General features: G+C 42.1%; 1 long non-coding RNA gene across 1 annotated transcript; it reads left to right on the top strand.

Annotated features, from left to right (window-relative positions):
• The first annotated feature begins 5,580 nt into the window (after positions 1-5,580).
• LOC147336553 (uncharacterized) lies at positions 5,581-18,871 on the top strand. The gene is made up of 3 exons (XR_015128645.1): positions 5,581-5,692; positions 15,610-15,715; positions 18,736-18,871. It is a non-coding gene; the product is annotated as an uncharacterized LOC147336553 (long non-coding RNA).
• The last annotated feature ends 616 nt before the right edge of the window (positions 18,872-19,487 follow it).

Below are 19,487 nucleotides of genomic sequence, written 5' to 3'. Positions count from 1 at the left end.
GGTGACCTCTCCTTTGGGGCTTTACTCAGCTCTTCCCAGGAGGGTGGCACGGTTCCCCCCCCTTTGGTGGTCCTCCTCGGGTCCTTGTACTCTGGGGTCTCTGGATATCTGGGGCCTGGATCTCCTCCATACCTGCTTCATGCCCTGGTGGACGGGGCTATGGCTCCCCACACTCCCTAGCAGATCATTACATGGAGAAACCTTTGGAATACAAGCATGCTGATCCACACAGGTGTGCACACAGGTGTACACACCAGTGTTCACAGACGCGGACTACACCTTTCTTTGCTGCTGCCTCAAAGCACATTGTGCGCTGTCTATCTTGCGTGCTGCACAATATCGTTTATTATTTAGTATCTACTGTTATCTACTGCTAGCTAGTTTATTGTGATGGTGCTGTTTTTTTATTATGTTGCTCTTTGTTGTTTGCTTTCTCTTCTGTTTTTTTTCTCCATACAGGTGACCCAGGTGTTTTGTTTGTGTTTTTTTTCTCTCTTCCCCCCCTTCTCACCGTCTCTTCTCCCCTTTGGTTTTCTTTCTCTCCCTCTCTTTCTTTCATTCTTTCTCCCTGTCCTATCCCACAGTCATGTCTGTCCCGTTTGTAGCAACTGAAAATAAAATAAATTCATAATTATAATAAAGGTCAATCACATGGACCAATATGGCAAGGCCATGATGATCCACTTGGTAAAATAAATCCGCTTGGCATCTCTCTTGGCCTTAAGACAACAATTCTGATGTCTAAAGATCCAAACGGGACACAAAAAAAGAAGAAAAAAAAATATAGAAACTTATTGTCAGTCCTCGTGCATGCTGTGGAAATAAGTGTCTGTGTCATGAGGTGACATGTGAGCTTATCTTTGGTCAATAAAGCTGAACGACGAGTTTTCACTTTGCTTGTTACGCTTGTTTAGTGACGTCTGGGTTTCTGTGGAGCCCGAATTTTGATGAGTTCTGGTGAAATCATCTGAGATCATCTGAGCATCGGTGAAGAGTCAGCAGAGAAAGTGTGGGACAGAAGTTTGCTTTGGACACATGGACTGAAATAAAAAACTAACAAACAGGATTTCCAATGGACAGTATGGAGAAGTGAAAGTACACAAAGGCTGTGCTGGAACACGTGCGTTACACTTTTTGACAGCTGAGAACAAAACACAATATTTTGCATCATCTCTGCAGTGTCTCTTCTTTCCTCTGCTGTTGTGCTTTTAGCTCCAAACTGTTTTAAATGGTTTGTCAGCAAGCTGACCTCTGACCTCTGCAGTACTAACTCCTGACCCGTACAAAGAGCGGGCGTTTCTGACCTTTGACCTGCAGCTGTATGTCTCTCAGTCTCAGTTCTTCTCTCCGTCACTGATGGAGCAGGTGTAGTTGCTGCTGACAGTCAGTCGTTTGTTTTCTCAGAGTGAGGCTGAAGTCTGAACTGTTCAGAGCATCAGGTCTCATCAACGTGCGCTGCTGTAACGCCGCTTTGTCCTCTGAGATCACCAGGTATGAAACCTGAGTGCTGACAGAGCAGCAGGACAGATGTTCCCCCTCATTCACCTCCACCACCACAGCCAAGGCATGCTGGGAAACTGAGGACACACAGACGGAGAACTGAAGTGTCTGCTGTGTGTTCATCTCAGAGTCCTCACAGGTGACACATTAGCTCCAGAACACCAAGCCAGGTGTTTGAAGCCTGACAGGGATTCTTCCCATCCAGAGGGAGGATTTAGCTGCACAACAATGAACATTAGTGTGTAGTTTAGAAACACAGACTGTGCCTGCACTGCATCTAGTGAAGAAAACTGTTACTGCGAGAGAACGAGGCTCCTTTAAAGCAGGTGATATTAAGGTTGAAAAATCAACAATAAGCTGATGTAATCAACGTTTCACAAAATGGTCAGCAGCTAAAATCTGGAGCCGTTCTTTGGTGGTAATTAACAGTTTGTTCTTGTTAGGTAATTATGTAATTAAAGGTAGCAGCAGAAGCCTTGTGTTGAAAGCCCATTCACTCACACATTCACACAGTATGTGTGTGTCTGTGTTACACTGTGGACATCCCTTCTGTTGGAGCGCCATCTTGTGGCAGGTTTAAGAAATGTTATTCTTGTAAATCCAAACTGATGCACCTCCATAGCACACTGTGGAGGCTCTCAGTGACATGAAGACTTGATTTATACTGTCATATTCTCCTGTTACACAAAGCACAGCACGCTGAACATGGATGAACTGAAACTCCCAGCATCTGACTGAGGAAAAGCACAAATCATTCTCACACTGACTCCTGCTTGATTTTAGATTTGCTTTAAAATCCTCACACTTTCATATGAAGCACTAAATGGGCTCCAGACTGTTTATCTCAGCTTCCTGTCAAACACACTGCTGCTCACACCGAGGCTCAGTTTACTCCTCCAGCCTGGCTTAACCTGCTGTCTGTTAAAAACAGTCCCACACTCCTCTGTTTAATCCTTCTGATCAGACTCTTTGATTTTGTATTGTTTTTACCTGAAGTTGTGTTTTTGACATGGTTCTGTCTGTGAAATAAACCTCACACACACACTGCTACAGTCCTTCATACACTTAGAAACGAAGCTGCTCCTTTCCTCAGTGCTGACACATAAAGAAGAGTTGGTTTTATATCCAACACGTCTCTGTTCCAGAAAACAGCTTCAGCAGCCTCTGAGTCTGAACTTGGAGTTGGTTATAAGCCACAGGCCTGTGTGCACAGCAATGAGGAAATATAATGCAGTAAGTGAAACATGGATGTGTGTAACAGATTATCCCAAAGGTTGATTCTGTTCATCTGGACGTTCTCAGTGAAACATTTCGTCTCTCGGTCAGGTGACTCCTTTAGTCTCAGCTGACTGCAGGTTTCCAAACCTTTGTCACTGGATCACTCACTTCATCTCCAACGTGTCCCTGACACAGACAGCTGGAGCCGTTACAGCAAAATCATTGATCATCGTTTTTATAACATTAGCTGGTGTTGGTGGGCAGGCTAGCAGTGCTAATTGTTAGCACTAGTTCTGCTCTCTCCCTTTGTCTCTGTTATTGTTGGTCTTTAGTGAACAATATAAAGTGTCTTCATGAGACTGTTGCCTAATGTTCAAATGTAGATAACACCACCTGCACCAACCTGTTACACAGCACAACCCTCTGGTGTAGCTTTGGCTGGAGCACATATTGGCAGCTCCAGTGACATCACTGGAAAGGAGACACCACTCCATGGTGACATCATCTCTACAGACTGTGGCTGTTACATATCCTCACCTGGTAATAATAAGACTGTCCTCAGCTGCACACAGCTCGAAGATGAACAAACTGAAGTAAATACAAATTAGAGTTACGATAGATTGAAATCTTGTAATCAGAGCTAATTCTTAGTGAAACTCTCACAACATCATATCATGATCCTGGGTTAGTGTCTCGGTCTCAGATCACAACATCAGCACAGGCTTGGCTTGGGTGAGGTATTGAGTGGTTCTTGTCCATGACAGCTGCAGGTACAGTGCCATCAGCCATGCTGCACCACATGTCTGCCCAGGAACATTAGTGTGGCTGAGTCTCATGTAAACATTGTGCTAAAGTGGTGGGAAAGTGGCTGCAATACTCTCAGTATGATATCCACAAACCTCTGAGTGTCACAGAGTGGGCCTGTGCTCAGCTCACTGTGCCCCATTGAATTCTACTTGCATAGTTTTACAAGTAAAATTAAATATACAAGTTGCTCAATGATAAGTTATTGTAGTAACAACTAAGTCCATGGTCATTATTTGTTAATAGTAGCTTAAAGCTTCTGCACCAATCATGGAGCAGCAGGTTTAGAGCATGTGGATCTACAAAAGTAAGTCCCAGTAAGATGGGCTGAGCCTTACATACTAGAAGAAACATGTCATTCCCAGCAGATGAAGCGCCCTTTAAAGCAGGATCTCACTTTAAACCTAAAGAACTTGCTATGAGCATGCAGTGCATTCATGGTTATTATTCATACGATTGTGGGTAGCTAATAAAGTGCAACTATCACATTACATTTTATTATTAAATTGTTGTTAACAATCCCTTCACTTCTGCTTATCTAATTCATGGTTGCAGGATGGCTGACAGCTTCCATTAGGCAGGAGGTAATGTCCATTCTGGCCACAGTGCAACCCACAATGTGTAACTGACACTATTATATTGCATTATGTCACATTGTTACATCTTTTTAATAAATGATGACAGTCAGCTGAATTTGCTGCCCCCTTGGTGGAGGACATCAGGATCAGCAGCTGCTGCTCCATCACAAACACCCCAGAAGAACAACACTGGATCAGATTATCTGGATGTGTTTGACAGGGACAGTGTTCATGTTCATGGACATCAGGACAAAAACAGACGATGGAAACCTGCCAGATTTGAGCTAAACTGCTCGTTTCCATGTGTAGTCCCTGGGAGGTCACATGACCAACAAAGACACACAAGCTGTGTCCCAAAACGTCGGCTGCATCCTCCGGAGGCCGCATTTGAAGGCCGATGACGTCACAGCCAGGCGACGAAGGCTGTCCTGATTCCTCGACTCCTTCAAATGCGTCCTTCATTCCCCCGAATTTGAAGGATGGGTCGAGTGTGTCCTTCGTGGCCCACCATATCCCAGAATTCATAGCGCGGCCCAGCCAAATTTCAGCTGCCAACAATGGCGGCTGCTACTAAGTTTTAAAATTTAACGAGGGAGTACTACTTACTTACAATGAATTCCTTACACTATATAATTTTCCCGTCAGTGTTGGGGAATTCTCAATGGTGCTTGGTGCCATACCCTCAGGGACTTTAATGTTATATAAAAACACTGACAGCTCAATATCTGCCTCAGTCACTCTCCCTGATCCAGCTGAGTCAGCAGTGGGAAAAATCTGCTTTTCACAGGAACTTGGTAACAGCAATAAGAGAAGACGTAGTTTATTCCAAGAAGATATCATGTCTCTCCCATATATAGAATATCTTACTGGAACCGACATGTTCCAGATATCACCTGGAAGACAGTCTGGATGATCCCATAAATATCTAATTGTGAACAAGGTGAAGGAAATCTCATATCATCAGATCATCCAGAAACTGTGGCACATCTCTTTTGGTTCCTCTACACAGAGATTCTGGAAGAATTTAGCAGTTTTGTTATTGTCTATAGTTTAAGGGAGTTTTCTTTACGATGGGAAAATGTTTTATTCTTTTTCTTTAAGTTCCCCAGGAAGAATGATAAATGTTTTTTTATAAAAAAAATTGTTAATACTTTTAGCTATTTTATATCCATGAATGTAAGTTTATTAATAAAACACCATATTTCTGCCTTTTTATAAGGATATGAATTGTACATACAATCAATTTCAGACTCAACCAACAAAAAGCCTCTCAGAACAATATTTATATGTTGATTTTTTTCGCCTACTCATATCATAATTTTTTTACTCCTGGTTCTCTATGTTCATGTTCTGTTCTTTTGTAAACTTCATCTGTTTGTATGTTGTATACTCAGTGTGTTTCAATAAAGTTCGATTTAAAAAAAGGTACGTTCTAAACGAAGCTTCAGACGTCACTGATCACGTGACTCTGGCCAAACGAATCAAGCCTCGACACGGTGCTTCTGAAGCAGCGCGTTGATCTTTCTGACACACGCACCGGAGCGTCAGCTTCAAGCGGACCATCACTACGTCTCACATCTAAAGGTGTCAAGGTAACTTTGAACTGAGTTCAGTCAATCTGGAGTTTTTCCAAGTTTTCTGTTGCTCTCTGTGAGAGAAGAGCGTTAAAGGCGGGGCTCTCCAGAGTCCAGCAAAACCGGAAACCACAGCTGGGTGTGTGTAAGTGTGCAAACCAATAGAATGCATCGTGGTGGGGGGGCATCACGGGCAAGAAAAAAATAAAATAATCGGTCGTACCCATGCTTCCCCGACGTCATGCCAGCGCATATTGGGAAATTCGTAGGCACCGATCGGTTTTCTATCAGCCATTTGCTGGGAGTAAGGGCGCCCTCCGTTTGCGAGGTGCGCCTGCTGCTGGCGGCACAGGGAGGAGAGGGCGGGGCGGCGGGGAGTCTCTGGCTGGCTGGAGCGGCATCTAATAACCAACTCGCAAAACAAAATAAAAACAACAAACAGATATTATGATACAGACTTATAATCTGCACCGATGTTTTTTCTAAATTCTATAAAGTGAGCGCGAGAGCCCTCGGTGCGCCTGCGCGCTGCTGAAGTCAAAATAAACTTTATTGTCATCTCCGCTACAGACAGTCCAGCATATAGAGAGACGAGACGACGAGGCTGCAGTTACAGCGGTGCAAGTAAACAAACAATAAATATAAGAAGAGTAAGAAAATAAAGCTACACTTTAGGACTCGGGGTAAAGGATCAATAACAATTTAAATTTATAATTTACAGTTTGATGATTTAAAGTCTCACACAACCCGTCAAAAGGGGCGGGGCCGGCTGCTTCCAAGTAGAGCACATTTCATTTATAATGATGTAAATCCAAGCCCATCATGGATTCACGATCTGAATTCTGGGTTGTGTGAAATCCCAGAAATCAACCTTAGACAAAGTGAATCTGTGAACTAAGGTGTAGGTCTGTTAGGTTAATTGTGCTGATCCTCGGGTTGGGGGATTTGTGTTTGTACTGGAGCGCAAAATTCAAACCAATGGAAGATGGACAACAAAAGTTCAAAGCCATCAGGTGCTCAGGTTAGAAAAAAGAGAAAAGATGCAGGTAAGCAGACGTGTGATTGGATAATGGCAGCTCATCCTGAACCAATCAGACTAAACGCCAAACAATACATTATGTTACAGATTTTAATATTAATTAGTCATTGTTACTTGTTGATTTGTCCTTTTCTCATTGTGTGACGAATTATGACGACTGTTTGGTAGCTGTTATTGTCTCTCTCTCTCTCTTCATGTGTGTTTCTCTGGTGAAACAATAGTTTTGTGTTAATGTTAGGGCTGCACGATTTTGCATAAAATGAGAATCACGATTTTTTGGCTTAGAATTGAGATCATGATTGTTGTGATATTTTGATACCACGGTAGCATTTACAGGATATTGTTTTATTGTGATATTATACAGAAAAGAGTTACTCAATAAGGCCCATTTAATAGTTGTTTTTCTCTTTCTCTCTGACCCAAGAATTAATGTGTAGGACTCACAGGCTGGTACCCCAAGGTCGAAAATACTACAGAGACGAGACCACTTCCTTACTCCCATCCTCCCTTTTTCTTTATCTCTTAGAAAAAGGCTCGTTAAAGGCCAGGTGGTTTGTTTCAGAATTCACTAATGAAAGAACTCTGTATTCTATGTCTAGGAGTGTATTTTGCTGGGATGATCATAAATTGTAGCTGAACTGATAAACTACACACAGGATACTTCTTTGCTCACAAGGCAGGAAGACGTTTCCTTATTTGGTCTGTACCGGTTTGAACTGAGAACTTGCTGACACACGAACCTTTTTTTCCTCTATATAAGCTGTTATGTACTAAATAAACCTTTGAGTCGATTTGGGAAGACAACCTGAAGCAGTCTGTGTTTCCTTGTTCTCCCAAGCTGCTCCCGACGTCGTAACTAACCCAGCTGAATGGCATACCTGAGTGTTACTTTAAATAATTAGGAATCTTAGAAGGAAAGGACAGAACTCTGCTTATCGCTCGTGCCTTGGAGGGAAAACCGGGATGGACATTTTTTCCTTCAATTTGGTGTCAGAAGTGGGATTGACTGACAGAAGGTAAATATGCGTCGTTCATATTTATATAAAGACCGTATTATACCTCTCTCAGTGATCGATCCATAAAAAAAACGGGATATGCTGACGAAGTTTCACTTAGTGATCCAGAGAGATACACTGACGACTTCCTCAGTCCCCGAATAAAGTAAATTAACCCTTGTGTGGTGTTGGTGGACCCGCTAGAGTTGTGGCTTTCCAAATTAACACTATCAAACAATTTTATGTTAAATTACTATGAATTAATGTGCTTCTCGTTTTTCTTTTATATAAAATGTTATAAATAAATCAGTTATAATCGAGTGGAAAGACACAACACATTTATACGTAAAAAAAAAAAATAATAATAATAATAATAATTAATTGTTTAATTTTTCTTTTGAAAAAAAACAAAAAAAAAAAAAAACACGGGTCTCAAGGGTTAAAAGCAGTAAATTAAAAGCAGAAAGACACAGGGAGTTGCCTGTTGTTTTGTTAAGCGAGAAGTTGCTCGTTAAGTGAGAGTTGCTCACCCAAACAAAAATTGCTAGCAATAAATTTAAAGTGACCTCAGCTGTGCCGCAGCGAAAATACTAACCTAAATCCTCCTAGCGTGTAAACCCCTCTGGAAATCACTGAACATGGGTCAGAATAATTCAAAGACCACAGACAGGTCCGATAAAAAATCTAAAGTACCTGTAAAACCAAAAATTAATAAAATACAAAATAAAGTCTCAAATAACGGCTCAGTACAACTCCCATTTCCGGTTACGTGTAACCCACGTCCGCGAATCGGTGAAGACGTCCATGATCACGTATCCAGAACATGCGGAAGTGCTTATGTGACTGACTTTGTTTACAACTTACGGACTGTAAGTTCAATGCATTCTAATTTATTTCCGGAGCCCTATCCCGAACGATTATCGCCAGAAAACAGGTCAGTAAAACTGAAGGCCAGTGCAGATACTACCACGAAAGCTAAAAGTGTTAAGATAAAGGTGAATTTTGATGTAGAAGGCTCAGAGGAAAGTGAGAAACTAATGTATGCAGGATTACCCGCTCCAGCACAGCAAGGACGTTTCAGAGGACGGAAGGATAAAAGTAGAGATATGTGTTTTTATTGTGGCTCAGTTTTCCAGCAGCCGCAGACACCCGGAGCAAAAATGAATTTGTGTATTTCATTTAACATAAAGTGTGAAATGTTTGCTGACACTGATAACAGCTTATGTTTTCTCTGCCCTATGTACCGACATGATGGAGAAGGAACATCCTCTGTGTCAGCTGGACCCTCAGCAGAGAATGAACTCAACATCCTTTTTGTCCGGTACTCTATGTCACACACTGTGCCAAAAAAACGTGTACAGACGCCACTACCAGGTAATCCCATGACTGGGAGCCACACTTTTGTTTCTCTAAGGTCAAACAGTGATTTTGTCACATAACTCAGACGTAGTTTATGACATAACTACACCATGTCGTCACATAGATCTAACCTACCCTATCGACTATACTATTTCTGCACTTACGTTGCCAGCTGAATACCAGAATATGACGTTGTGGTCTAAAAGTGAGAATGATATAGGATTTATTGACTGTACACTTTATCACGTACACCTATTAAAACACAACAAGCCAGTATATGTCAAGCAACATCCCATTTCTGCCGAAAAAGCCGCAGCCCTAGATGTCATGATAGGAGATTTATTGACTACAGAAGTAATAAAGCCCACACTCCTGTCAATCCTGTGCCAAAGCCTAACAAACCTGGCGTATGGCGTTTCATACAAGACTTAAGGCAAATTAATGCAGTCAACATTCCTCTGCCACCTCTCGTTTCAGATGTTCACAGCATATTGACATGCATTGCATACACATTTTACCGTGGTGGATTTATGCTCCGCTCCTTTTTCTCAGTACCTGTGCATGAAGACACACAGCCGTTATTTGCATTCACACATAGAAATAAGCAGTACACTTGGACTTGTTTGCCCCAAGGCATGATAGACAGCTCTGCTGCTTTCTCAATGGTGCTTCACTCCTCCAGGGCTGCACCCTGATCCACATGTGGATGACCTCCTCCTCTGTGCTGAAAGTGAAAAACTATGTCAAACTGCTACACACATGCTTCTCCAGCACCTCCAAAAGACTGGCCACAAAGCATCAGCAAAGAAAATGCAGTACTGTCAGACTTCTGTTCAATATTTGGGATTCACACTGTCTCACGGAAAACGTTCCATGACTGCAGACAGGGTCAAAGCTGTGACCTCTGTCCCTAAGCCCACTACACAGAAGGAAATGTTGTCCTTCCTGGGCATGGTGAACTATTGCAGACAGTGGATACCAGACTGTTCTTTTCATGACCACATTCTGCGTGACTGTTGTAAAAAAGACAAGCCTCCTCGAATACTGTGGTCCACAGAAATGACTGCCTCTTTCAATGCATTAAAGGGAGTGCTGATCTCCGCCACTCAAAGGTGCTGCCTGAATTGTTCAGGAATGCCGGCCTGCCTGAGGGCAGTAGCAGCTTGCTCTATCATGATAAGGGACTGCGAGAAGCTTACACTCTCACATGACACTATTCTACACACCAATCACCAGGTCACGACCATTCTAGCAAACATAACTACACAACATATGCAAATCTCACTATAAAAGCGAGCAGCACACCTGATTCGCCAGCACATTTATTGATCCTATGCTGTGTTCTTCTGACCGACAGGATGGCTCAGACAGGCTTGACGATCATGACTGCATGACACGTATACAGGAATCCACAGCACCACGTCCAGATTTAGAGCAAACACCTATCCCAGACTCAGCCACGGTTTATGTGGACGGGTCCTGTTCAAGGCCGAATGACAACTCATTTCTTTGTGGCTATTCAGTGGTGACATTGCCTGACATCATACTAGAGGCTCACTCATTACCATTTCACTCAGCACAAAAAGCAGAGCTCATGGCTTTAATACGCGCCTGTGAGCTACATTTGGATAAGCATGTGACAATTTACGCAGACAGCCGCTATGCATTTGGCGTTGTGCATGACTTTGGCACATTGTGGAGACAGAGAGGATTTAGATCTGCTGATGGAAAATAAATTGCTAAATTCTGATTTTGTTCAAAGACTTTTGCAGGCTATACAGCTGCCATCGGCCGTTGCAGTTGTAAAAAACGAAAGGACACAGTACAGCTGACACAGACGAAGCAACAGGTAATGCCTTAGCAGACGTGACAGCCAAGGCTGCAGCTGCATCACAGCTCCCACCTCCGCAGGAAGTATTATCTGTGCCCATACAGCTGCCACTTGTTACACTCCCAGACTATTTAGACACAAATGTTGATTTAAAATTCATACAAGAGCAAGCCTCTGCATGTGATTACACCTATTGGGAGAATAATGACTGTACCTTAGATGACAGAGACGGCTTATACAAAATCTTAAGGGTTTGATTGCCCTCCCATATTCCCTGATGCCAGTCCTTGTCCGACATTTTCACGTGTGAGTCATGTCGGACAAAGAGGGGTAATAGGGGCAATAAAATCAAGATTTGTAATTGAAAAAACATCACATGCAGTAAAAAGCATATTAGCAACCTGTCTAACATGTGCGCGAACTAATGTAGGAAAATCAAAAGCAAAACATCAGCATTTACCACAACCAGATTTTCCATTTCATACATTACAAATTGATTTTACACATATGCCAGCGCAAGGAAGCATCAAGTACTTACTGGTAATAGTGGATCAATTTAGTAAATGGGTAGAAGCTTACCCAACATCAAAAGAAACTGCAGAAGTAGTCTATCAAAAGTTGAGCAATGAAATAATACCCAGATTCGGAATACCTCACCAGATTAACAGTGATAGAGGATCTTCATTCACATTAGAAGTAATTCAAAAGTGTGCCAAAACCCTAGGAATAGACTGGAAATATCATGTGCCATACCACCCTCAGAGTTCAGGAGTTGTAGAAAGAATGAATAGGACCATAAAAAAATCGCCTGACTAAAGCAATGATAGAAACAGGAATGACCTGGGTCAAATTACTTCCTCAAGTCCTCTGTGAGATTAGAATGACTCCATCTGCAGTAACCAAATTATCTCCATTTGAAATAAGATTATTTCCAACACCATGGTCAGCTTCCAGAGGGGCACCGCTAGTAGAAGGTGATGTATATTGCATTGTCCACTGATGTTCACAACCTGGTAGAAACACTGAATAATAACTATCAGAAAGTTTGTCTCTCTCAGCCTTTCCCCTCCACAGTTCCACCAGTGGAGACAAGGAGATGCGTGTTGGAGAAGTCACTAAAACCAAGGACACTCTGGGAGGCCGCGCGTGTTCCAGCCCCAGACTGTACTGGCAGTGACGAAGAACCAGCATCCTCACAGACGGACAACCTCAGTGGATTCATGCCAGCAGGGTTAAGACCAGCCCAATCGGACCATCTCAGGCGTCGGATCAAGCAGATGACATCTCCGGCGGGCCAACGCCCGGAACCAGAGCAAATAAACACACGGGTAGACGACATCTCCGGCGAGCCAGCGCCAGGATCCAATGTACATACACACACACAATCACTGATTAACACACAACGCCTGAAAGAACAACAACAAGGTACTCAAACATCCAGCAGGAACAGAAAGCCAAAAGTACCACATGATGTCTAACCTGATAAAGCTAGACTCATTCCATCCTGATAATGGAGAAAATGAAATGCCCATTGTCATCATACGACGTTTATTCTGTGTCTCTCGAACCTGGGACCAGGCCAGAAGACGACTGAAGAACTGTTTTTCTTATATATTGTCTTATATATTTAGGTTATTTATCATATCTATCGCATTAACCTTAGGATTTTTCTTTGCTATTTTGTATTGTAAACTGCAACCATGTTCACATTTCTGCAGGTCATATTTTGCTGACGATACCTCATGCTCTATTTTGCAAGACACCTACTTAATGCACTCATTACGTTCCCTAAAATCAGTAAATAGCAACATAGACGCCACTAATAAACCATCTTATGCGCCCTCTAGAATAGGAGTCAACTCCTGGTATGAAAATGCCAGAACAGCCGCTCGTGATTTAGGAAACAGTAACTGTTATGTCTGTTCGAAGGCTAATCCAGAACAGGTAATAGTAGGATACCCCATATCCGGTTTCCCCCTCACTGAGGGACTAGAGAAAATCGGCGGAGATAATGCTCTCTTTAAAGACGCTTTACAGTTGACTCTGAGCCCTCTCGACTGCTTACTTAGACACACACACACACACCAACTAACCCTGAGACTCCATTAGGCGAATTATTGAAGTTATCTAATGACACCGCAGGGACCTGCGCCCCAATGAAACGCCCCAAGAATAGGTTAAAACCCTCACTGCCCTTAGGACAGATCCCTCTCCATTTTAATACTAGTATGATATGTCTGCGCAGACTAAAGTTAACTGGCCCAGACACACACATAGATTATACAAAGGATAACTACACATTCTTCTCTGACTCCCCAGGTGCACGCTGTAATGAGACATGGCTAGCTGTCTCTATGGCTGAAGTTTTATCCTATCTGGAGGAACACACACACAGTTCAAGTTCGAGCAGAGACTCGATCATTGTTCCCCCAGACGGTGTATTAAATGATACTGACTGGGGGGAGTTAGTTAAATCACACATGGTCACGCGCCTAACTGGACCAATCCCACATGCTTATTGGTTGTGCAATAATACCCTTAGATTAGCTTTACCTGTTAATTGGACCGGTACCTGTGGTCTAGTAACCGTTGATGTATGCTGTACTTTCATTCCCAATAATACCGCTCCTAACGGTTCATTCACACAAGCTATGAATAGACTTGAAGCATTGAAGATAGAACTAATTGCCGATACAGGCCACGGTCAGTGGCTAGACAAGTGGCTGCAGGACACGTTTGGAAGATGGAAGGAACTAATTGTAGCCTTTGTAACCGTTGCAGCATGTTTTCGATGATTATTGTCTGTTGTGTGATACCATGTATACGCTCTCGGAATTTTTGATATTAAGCTTGCTCGAAGGACCAGTTACAGTTATGATTTGTCTTTATATTATGTTATTACATTCTGTCTTTATACTATGTTATCATTTCATGATAAAAGGAGAGAACTGTTGTGATATTTTGATACCATGGTAGCATTTACAGGATATTGTTTTATTGTGATATTATACAGAAAAGAGTTACTCAATAAGGCCCATTTAATAGTTGTTTTTCTCTTTCTCTCTGACCCAAGAATTAATGTGTAGGACTCACAGGCTGGTACCCCAAGGTCGAAAATACTACAGAGACGAGACCACTTCCTTATTCCCATCCTCCCTTTTTCTTTATCTCTTAGAAAAAGGCTCGTTAAAGGCCAGGTGGTTTGTTTCAGAATTCACTAATGAAAGAACTCTGTATTCTATGTCTAGGAGTGTATTTTGCTGGGATGATCATAAATTGTAGCTGAACTGATAAACTACACACAGGATACTTCTTTGCTCACAAGGCAGGAAGACGTTTCCTTATTTGGTCTGTACCGGTTTGAACTGAGAACTTGCTGACACACGAACCTTTTTTTCCTCTATATAAGCTGTTATGTACTAAATAAACCTTTGAGTCGATTTGGGAAGACAACCTGAAGCAGTCTGTGTTTCCTTGTTCTCCCAAGCTGCTCCCGACGTCGTAACTAACCCAGCTGAATGGCATACCTGAGTGTTACTTTAAATAATTAGGAATCTTAGAAGGAAAGGACAGAACTCTGCTTATCGCTCGTGCCTTGGAGGGAAAACCGGGATGGACATTTTTTCCTTCAATGATTCTCTCATAACAATAAATAAACATAAAAACAACAAACGTCTCACGTTTTGTTGTTGCAGCAAAATGTTGTAGTGCTTGAAATTCCGTCTCCACCGTTGCTCGACGCTGCGTGTACAGAGCAGGTAGTGCAACAATAGAAAAATAGTTGCGGGACGGCACTGTGTAGCGTTTGTCTAGGGTGTTGATCGTTTTCCTAAATCCCTCGTTTTGCACAGTGTTGATGGAGCCATATCTTTGGTCAGGTGATAAGTGATAGCCTCCGTAATGTCTTTGTGCCTGTGGGAGTTCGACGGGTATAGGGAAGCGCTGTATAAGGTTCCCGTTATTGATGTTTGGGTGGTTGACCGGGACGGATTTTCTCCTGTCACTTTCTCGTCATCCCTGACGTGCTCTCCGTTGTTGTTTCCCTGCTAATTTTAGCATCACACGGCACAGCTTCTGTATCACGTGGTATAAGGCTCCGCCCTTGTCATTTGTTGAGCAGGAAGAGTGAGCGCTTGTTTTTATGCAGAGTACGTCCCGGATCAAAATGTGAAGTTTTACAAATCACCACTCCTGTTATTCATGATGATTTCAATAACATCACATAATAACATGTAACATCCTGTAAGCAGTGTCTGCCTGTGTCTTTTCTCTGCAAATGAACATTTTCAGCCAATATAGGTAATACATCAACATGGCTGCCGTGGCTAAGTTAGGAATATTTATAATGTCATTTCCAAAACTTGCATATGATCTGCAATTTGTAGCAGATCTGCTGACTGTCACAGAGCAGCTGGAGCAGTCTCAAATGCAGGTCAGTCCACTGCTGCCACCTGTGGCCAAGTGCCATAGCTACTGCTGGATGAACTCGTGACACATCTGCATTGAGTCTTGACAATCCACATTGCTGGCGTTGCATCTTTCAATGGCAGCAATGGCAGGTATCAGTGCTCAAACCTTTTGTGTTTGTTTCCAACAAGTTGCCCACCTCGGGAAACAAAAATGTGTTCTTTTACTTGTCAGATGAACATATGAGACACTTTGACTCTTCAGTGCAGTGTGGAGCCTAACAAAGATCTGTTTTGTGTCCCAGCTGATCAGCAGGAGGAGGAGAGTCTGAAGGAGCAGCAGAGGAACATTTTCAGCTACTTGGACTCAGCTCAGCCACTACAGAGGAAACAATGAGCTCAACACAGAAGGTGACAGACAGAGCAGGACCATATGAGCAAAGATATTTATCACCATATACATCTGAACATTTGCCATAACGATGTAGCTGACGATAGAATTGACACCAGACAAAATACTTTACAGCTGCACAACTTTATTAAAAAGCCATCAATGTATTTTCACTGAAACAAGCAGCTGTTGTTTATGTGCATTAAAGTTATATAAAAATGTAACAGTGCAAATGCAAATTCCTCACTGACAGTTTAACCAAAAGGCGTTTCCAGTGGAAACTGGCCGACACATCCTGAGCATAACCATGTATAATATCGACTAAACTTCAGAAGAGGTTATACAGTCGTGGCCAAAAGGTTTGAGAATTGCATAAATATTGGAACCTGGAGAAGTTGCTGCTTAAGTTTTTATAATAGCATTTTGCCTGCACTCCAGAATGTTATGAGGAGTGATCAGATGAACTGCATCGTCCTTCTTTGCCATGAAAACGAACTTAATCCCCAAAAAGCCTTACCACTGCATTTCATTGCTGTCATCAAAGGACCTGCTGAGACCATTTCAGTGATCGTCTTCTTAACTCAGGTGAGAATGTTGGCGAGCACGAGGCTGGAGATCATCATGGCTGTATCCCAATTCAGGTTCTGCAGCTTTAAAGTCCTCAAGGGCCGCGTACTCAAAGACCGCTAAGGCCGAAGTGCTGACTTCTGCTAAATGGGTCAAACTGGGCAGAAAGTCTACAAACACATAACATCCTTATAGAATATGATGTAACACTATAGATCAACTTAGCTCAGAATATATAAAGCATATAAACAATTACAGCAATGTGATGCAACAAACACAGCAGCTACTGATCCAAAATACTCAAAGCTTCATAGAACTGAAACCAACATTTATTTTTAGCTCCATTCTGCTGCTGATACAGACTTTAGGTTTCTGAACATTAAACTTGTTGCTGCCTTTCATAGTGTGTAACTTGAAGGCCCTGAGTACTTTCTCCCACACTGGAAACACTGGGATGATCACATTATTTGAACATTACCTAATAAGACTGATTCAGGACAGACAGTTAGTTATTCTAAACTTTCCTAGCAGTCCTTCACAAACAGGGAACAGTCTGTCTATTCTCTCCATCTGTCAGCTGCTGTTGGCTCTTCCTCCTCCTCTTCCTCACACACTGCTGAGTTTGTCCTGGTGGATCATCAGGGGTGCAAAGCCTCACAGATGATGTGCAGCAGTGGGTCCCTCAGTCTGTCCTCACTCTGGACACTTGCAGTCGCCACACATGGAAATCAAATGTGTGATAAGCTGCAGGATTCAAACACAAGTGTAACTTATAAACACATGTTCATACTTTTATTCCACAATCAGAGAGAAAGAAACAGAGAGAGAGTGCAGGACAGACAGACAGGTGACAGTCTCAGGTGTACACACTGCTACACAACAGCACCAGAGAAGCAGGATTTAGTGTTTGTGTTATTACGAGTGTAAACAAGAAGAGTTCCAGATGGTGCAGTGGACACATGTGTGACTGCTGTGATTAAAGCATCTTTCTTTCAGCTTAACGAGTGAACCGTCAGCTCGTTCAAACACACGTTAAAGTCTGTTTGGCTCGACACCACCGAACAGAGGCAGCAATATAACATAGCTAACATTAACAGTGCAGTGAATCCTGCTTGTGCCGTGATATTCAGGACTGCAAACCGAGCAGCATCACTGACTTTCAGCTTGTTGTGTTTGTGGATATATGACTGACTTTAATTATCCACAAAATCATCACATTCTCTGTCAGATTAAGGTCGACTATTGAACGGCGTATATTTTAAAGGCTTTAAAACCAAGTTAACGCTGAAAGTACAAACATCACTAATGCCACATAACTCTGCCGACAAGGCATAGCTATGGCTATGAAATGCTCTTTGTGTATCGCTTCTTCATTATGAAAGATGTCATTAATGCACTAGTAATGTCTCATCTGGAGTATTGTTCAATCATTTGGTCAGCAGCTAATAAGACAGATCTTAACAGACTTCAGTTAGTCCAGAATAAGGCGTCCAGATTAGTGTGAAGATGTTCATACTATACTAATATTGATAAAATGCATAATAAACTTTCTTGGCTTCCTGTACAGGCTAAAATATTCTATGGCTTACTTGTAGTTCTAAAGAAAGCAATTCTGTTAAACACACCACATTTATTCTGCTCAGCTGCAGTATCCAGATGAAATACATCATCATATTACACAGTTTTCAACAAGCTGCAATTTAGTAAATGCTCGAGTTAAAAGTAACGTTTTGTAAAACTGTTACATTTAGAGCAACTTTTAAGTGGAATAAGTTGCCTTCAAAAATTAGAGAATTATTCAAAACTTCAATGAACACTTAAAAGCCGATTTACAGAGCTTTTAGTTGTTGTAAATATTGTAAGACATGATTTGTTTTTGAAATTTGTGTAATGTGCCTCAATGTTATTGATATTATTATTATTGATTGCTTATATTTTAACAATTGTGAAACCTCACTGTGGATGTAAGAGTGAAATTATGTGGATATCTTGAATTCACTTTATTGTGTAATATTTTATGTGAGTATTTGACGGACGACGAGCAACATCTGTTGTGGAAGCTAACGGGGTTCCTTTAGAATAAACAAACACAGGATTTATTATCACTGAATAATTATGTATAAATCTATACAAATTATAGAAATATGTAATAGGAAACAACAAAATAATCTAAATTATAAAATAGTGTGTGCGTGTGTGTGTGTGTGTGTGTGTGTGTGTGTGTGTGTGTGTGTGTGTACAAACAGGAGGGATGGGCATGAGTTTAGTGTTTGAACAGTCATGAATTATCTTTAACAGCAGGTTGGATGTAATGTGTTAGAACTACCAGCAGGTGGGGATAAGAGACCTTTAAGGTGTTTGGTGCCACGCTCCACCTTCAGGTTTAAAACTAGTGTTAATGGAGTTTGAAGGTTGAGTTTGTTCCACGACTGCATTTCACTCACTGCCTCTGTTTGTATCTCTGTCACTGCAGGACCAACATGGAGCCAGAAGTCAGCGCTCTCAGGAGGCCGACAAACCTCACAGAAGAAAGGGAGAGAAAAAACACACCTGTGACGAGTGTGGGAAGGGTTTTACTGTGAGGGCTAAACTAAAACAGCATCAGGTCATCCACACTGGAGAGAGACCGTTCAGCTGTGACTTGTGTGGAAAGTCTTTTTCCTGGAAGGGTTACCTAAAAAGACACCAACTCATCCACAGTGGAGTTAAAGCGTATAGCTGTGATCAGTGTGGCAGAGCTTTTACTCAAAGTAGCAACTTACAGAAGCATCTAGTTACCCACTCTGGAATTAAGCCATACAGCTGTGATCAGTGTGGCAGAGCTTTTACTCACAGTAGCAGCTTACAGAGTCATCTAGTTACCCACTCTGGAATTAAGCCATACAGCTGTGATCAGTGTGGGAAGGGTTTTACTGTGAGGGCTAAACTAAAACGGCATCAGGTCATCCACACTGGAGAGAGACCATTCAGCTGTGATTTGTGTGGAAAGTCTTTTTCCTTGAAGGATTCCCTAAAACAACACCAACTCATCCACAGTGGAGTTAAAGCGTACAGCTGTGATCAGTGTGGCAGAGCTTTTAGTCACAGTAGCCACTTACAGAGGCATCTAGTTACCCACTCTGGAATTAAGCCATACAGCTGTGACGAGTGTGGGAAGGGTTTTACTGTGAGGGCTAAACTAAAACAGCATCAAGTCATCCACTCTGGAGAGAGACTGTTCAGCTG

The sequence above is a fragment of the Aulonocara sp. 'chitande type north' Nkhata Bay genome, linkage group LG3, assembly GCF_057382095.1.
Source record: "Aulonocara sp. 'chitande type north' Nkhata Bay isolate Kocher_YH1m ecotype deep benthic linkage group LG3, A_spYH_male_GT1.1, whole genome shotgun sequence".
Lineage (NCBI taxonomy): Eukaryota > Metazoa > Chordata > Actinopteri > Cichliformes > Cichlidae > Aulonocara > Aulonocara sp. 'chitande type north' Nkhata Bay.
The sequence above is the reverse complement of the archived record's forward strand: the minus strand, read 5'-3'. Positions and strand labels throughout refer to the sequence as shown.